General features: G+C 39.0%; 1 long non-coding RNA gene across 1 annotated transcript; it reads right to left on the reverse strand.

The window, feature by feature from the left end:
* Nucleotides 1-1575: 1575 nt before the first annotated feature.
* On the reverse strand, nucleotides 1576-4876 carry LOC117402371 (uncharacterized). The gene is made up of 2 exons (XR_009328807.1): nucleotides 4752-4876; nucleotides 1576-2396 (listed from the first exon to the last, which is right to left on the reverse strand). It is a non-coding gene; the product is annotated as an uncharacterized LOC117402371 (long non-coding RNA).
* Between the last annotated feature and the right edge of the window lie 457 nt (nucleotides 4877-5333).

Consider the following 5333-nt stretch of genomic DNA (forward strand, 5'->3'; position numbering starts at 1 on the left):
CACAATGTAACAATATTTACAAAACTGACACCTTCCCGCACCCTCATACAGGTATACAAATTAAAGTTAGAGGTGTAATCAATTGCAGTACCCAAAGTGTGATTATATATATATATATATATATATATATATATATATATATATATATATATATATATATATATATATATTGTCCATGTGGATATGTAGGAAAAACTAGCAGAACTTTAAAAAACACGAGTATCGGACTTGAGTGATATTGGATGGATAGACATGACCTCCGTGGTTGCTAAACATTTTTGAGTATAAGCACAATATTGTCTCCTTGAAATTCTGCAGGATAGAAGGAATTAATAGACTTAGGAGGGGAGGGAATGTAGATAAGCTGCTATTACAAAGGGAGTGCTTCTGGATACATTATTTGGAGACTGAAAATCCTGTTAATCATGAGTGTATATGACGGGAGATTTGTACATCTGTTTGTTACCTCTGATGAAGACAGTTTGACTGTTGAAACGTTAGGTTGTTTTTCAGCTTTTTCTTTTTAATTACTTTTATGTCCGGGAACCAAAAAAAAAATAAGCCGTTGTTTGTGGTTGATGAATGGGAAAGTGCAGTGTTTTCTCTGCTATATATAATCTTCAGACAGGAAATAGAATTGACTTGGGAAGAGTGCTCAAGTCAAGGAAGTCATGTGCAGAGATCTGTGATTTTTATTGGAACTAAAATGAAGAAAATATTAGTAAACCATATAATAGAGAAAGACCTTAAATTTAGTGTGCTTGTCGATGAATGTACAACAGTTAGTTGTCAGTGTTAATTTTATGTGTTAGATGTACATTTAATGAGAAACCAGCTACAGTATTTTTTGATTTTGTATAATCAGAAGACACTACTTCCAATGCAATTACACAAGAGCTTCTAAAATGTCTCCTTCACTTTTTTTCCTGAGGTGTGGCACTGTTGTAATCATAGAGTGGAGCTTGCTGTGGCGACACTAATAAAATAGATGTTTGGAATAAATCATTTTCAAAGCTTAAATGGACAAGCTGTATGCTCTTTACCATGCTTCACCAAAAACCAACATGCATTGCATTTCTGGGCAAACAACTTGGCAATCATCTTCTTTACAATTGGCAGCGTTCTTAGCATCCGGTGGGTTGCATCCACTGATCGCACTGTCAGAGCTGTTTGGCTTCTTTATCCTGCCTTGCATGCTCACTTCATTGCAGCTGCAGCAGACCAAAGCAGAGACAGCAAAGAAAATAGCAAATACAGATAGAGTGACTGACAGCAGCGGCATTTGTAAAAAAAACTTAGGATTGATGAGAAATAACTTATGCAGTGGATATTTACTTAATTTAGTTATCTGGGGAATTAATCCAAACTACTAAGTTTGTTTTAACTTGTATTCCAATTATTACACCCAAATAAAAATAATCGCAATAGGAATATACACAATTGACTCTATAGTGTAATACCCATTGAGTTTAGATCCATCAATCCTGGTGAAAATTTAACATCGATACAATATTAGACTGGATTATTAATTAGTACAGTGAGTAGTAACAGATCATAAACAAACGCAGACACTGGTTTAAAAATATAACTACATCAATGTATTTATAGCACAGGCTAACAACATAAAATAGAGAATTCCTAAATACTAGAGGTCAAACTAGCTTAATGTGAGAAGAAAGGATATTTAACAGTCAGTATTGTGTATCAAACCTGAATTCATACCATACATTTACATAAGTCAGAAATGGTTTCATATAACCTTTGAATTCAGAATATGTAATAACTTAGATTAATATACATTTCAACAAACATTTAGATAAGGAATCATATGCTTAATCTATGCGCCAACTGAAGTAATATGAAAAGTAGAGTTTATATTTAATAGTTACGTGACAAGGTTCCCAGTGCTGCAAGCAGCAGGGTTGTAGCTCGATGTCTTGTGGTGACATCAGCAGTGGAAAGTTCAAACAGAACCACAATCTTGCAAGCAGGTACAGGATACATTGGTTGATGCACAGTCATGTGGAGATACAAGACCACAAGTACCCAATTCTTATGGGTCTCGGAAGGTGCACTCAATTACTTGAGTGGAGAAACGGCAGTTTCTAGAACAAAGTACTTGATCTTGCTCACATTTCTTTTGGAGATGGACATCTTTAATGGTGTCGAACAGCAGGCAGGCAGGCAGGCAGTCTTTCAAGTATACATGTAGACAGGCAAGTGGCTTAGAAGATCGTATCCGATGGTTTCCGTAGCAACGGGTACTTTACTCATGCTGTGACATAGATTTCTTCTTCATAGAATGTTGGCAGTGAAGGAACAGCAAGTTCCTTGAAGTTATCAAATCTTGGATGGATAAGAGAGAACCTCCAAGATAGAACTGGAAGGGAGCATGTCTAGATGGAAGAGAATATGTAGAAAATAAGTGTAATGCATTTAGGATAACCAATCGGAGAAGCTGTTGGCAACCTCTTAGGATTGGTTAATTTAATAAAGAGGATGAACGTACCTCCATCGGACTCTGTTTGGTGGATTTCAAATAAGATGGTATTTATGACATACCATAAAACTACATCTCCATTAGCATTCTTACAAGCATTAATTAAAACCCAAAACTCATAGTAAGAGAACTCTTTCCGCGTATCTTGGAATTATACAGGTTTTAGGTTCTATATTCATTCTAAACATGATATTGATGCTGCTGCCTCTATTCTTACTGCCTGTATCTCTGATATAAAAAGTTGGATGTCGCAAAATTTTTTACACCTAAATTGTAATAAGACTGAGGTTATGCTGTTAGGTACTTCCCATCAGCTACGTAAAACCAATGCTGTAAACCTGTCAGTTGATGGTACCATGCTTGAGTTCAGATCTTGCATTGGCTGCCTGTTAGGTTTCAAGTGGATTTTAAAATCCTTCTCCTGACCTACAAGGCTCTCCATGGGCTGGCTCCACTTTTTGTCAGATCCTTTAACCTTTTACACACGCACTCTCAACCTCTGTTTCACCGATCTTAGACTGTTGTGTGTCCCTTCTGCTCGCCTGTCCTCTTTCGGCGACATGGCCTTCTGTTGCTATGCCCCAAAACTCCAAAAAGTTTTTAAATCTAGCTTAAAAACTAACTTTTTTTAGAAAGGCATTTTTATGATTCTTTTTCCTTGTTTCTGTTTTTGTTGAATTTATCTTTGTTCTGTGAAACGCTCTGAGACAATTGCTTTTAAGAGCACTATATAAAAGGGCGCTATAAAGTAAATAAAGCTGATGCTGAGCGCAGCAACTCGCTGTATAATTTGTCCTGTCCCATCGGAGGCGTTCTCTTTCGGAAGACAAACTATTTCAATCTTGGAATTTAGTAAGACTTTATGTTAAAAAAAAATGCCATTGTTTTCTACTTTTTTATTTATTTATTTTTTACTTATGCTAGTATTTTGATATCCAGTATGAGAGAACTCAATACAACTGCACAATACTTTGTACATACTTGTACAGATACCGTATAATTTTGTATAATTTTGATTTTTCTGTGCATAATTCCCTGGGGTGTATTTCTTTACGTAAACATATGCAAGTTAAGTGGTTAATATCATCATATCATCACACTTAAGTGAGTTGGCTGAACTGTCACTGAAACTCCAGCATGACTCCATGAGGCTCATATGTTGGTGTGTCGCAAGATCAAAGTTTCTGAAGCACTGGGCAGTGGAAGAGCAGCATAATTCACAAGGTTCGTTACTGAAGCAGTAAAGAAATTGGAATTTCAGGTTGTTGCTCTTCACAAAGGAAGAAAAGGAGATGTGGAAATCAACAGCAAACTATCTTTTCTAAAATTGGCAAATCATATTAATGACAACACTAGAGTTGCGAGCAACTATACGGCTTCCAAGAAGTTATCGTAAAGTTTAAGCGCATTGGTTATTATGGATGAGACGTTATCATCACAACTGTGTTAACTGTGTTAATTTTGGCACAAATATTGGTTAGTAGCCAATTTAAATTGTATTTGGATGCACACAAAATTCTAAATAGTATGCAGTCATATACTTTGAAAATAATGCATATAAAGAGGCTAACATTGTTCTAAATTGGAAATCGCTCTGTCTGAGTTTGTGTGTGTGTGTGTGTGTGTGTGAGAGAGCGTGTGGTGACCTATTCTTCATTTTGCAATATAAAAAAGTCTACAGCATTGTAACAGGGCGAGCAGCCCTGTACATTGTTTATTTATTTTTAGATCGGGGTCTCCCCCTCCGCCCCTGTGCAGAGTGTTTTGTATTATTTATTTAGTTTTATTGTATTATATTTATGACGGCGTAGCGCCGTGTTTTGTTTATTTTTAAAACATGTCCTGGCAGAGGCGAGATCGGTGCTCGTCCTCTGCCAGGTGTAATGAAAAAAACTCGTGCAGAAGGTGGCCATCTCCCGAATTAAGTGATTAATTTAGTTGCTAATCGGGAGATGGTCACCTGAATATAAAAAAGCCTGCAGCTCTCCAGTTCAGGGTAGGTGTCAGAAGGAGAGAGTGTGTGAGAGTAGACGGAGTTATTTAAAAACGAAACTAAATCATAGCATACAGGAACAGTGACAGCGACTGCCCAGCCTGACCTGTATGGTTTATTTATTTTGGATTTTGTGTTCGTGATTTGTTTTTGTTTAACTATTTATTTTGCTCTGTGAGCGAGTGTTTTCTGTTTGAATATTTTATTTATTTTTTTGGATTCATTAAATAAAACGGCGCCCGCGCCACTGCACAATACCTTTTTGTTGTTGTGGTCCCTTCTTCTGCCGTGACGTCAGACCCTCGTCCATTCCTGTCACACGTGGTGTCCTGCGTGGGATCGCAGCGCCTCCAGGACGCAGGCAGAAGAGGGTACTGCAGGTTTTTTCGTTTTTTTTCGTTTTTGTGTGTGGAGAAAAGGAGAGTGAAGGGGAGGAAGGAAGATGGGAGGAAGAAGGAGGATGAGGAGACAGCAGCAGCTGCAACAGCGGCCACCAGGGGTTGTTGTGGTGAATGAGTGGTGCCCTGGTTGTGGGGAGTTTGGGCACACTGTGGCCATCTGCCCCACCCAATACCAGGGAGAGGAGTGGATGACCCAGATCGACTGGGTCTACCAGGAGCGAGAGGGGAGAGAGCAGAAGGTGAGGAGAAGGAGGCAGAGAGGGAACACGGACCTGGAAAGGGAGGAGCCCAAACGTCCTGCGCCTAAAAGGGAGGAGCCCGAACGTCCTGCGCCTAAAAGGGAGGAGCCCGAACGTCCTGCGCCTGAGTGGGAGGAGCCCGAACGTCCACAGCCCAAGAGGGGGGAGTCGGTGCGTCCACGGCCCGAGAGGGGGGAGTC

This window comes from Acipenser ruthenus, chromosome 5 (genome assembly GCF_902713425.1).
Source record: "Acipenser ruthenus chromosome 5, fAciRut3.2 maternal haplotype, whole genome shotgun sequence".
Taxonomy (NCBI): Eukaryota; Metazoa; Chordata; class Actinopteri; order Acipenseriformes; family Acipenseridae; genus Acipenser; species Acipenser ruthenus.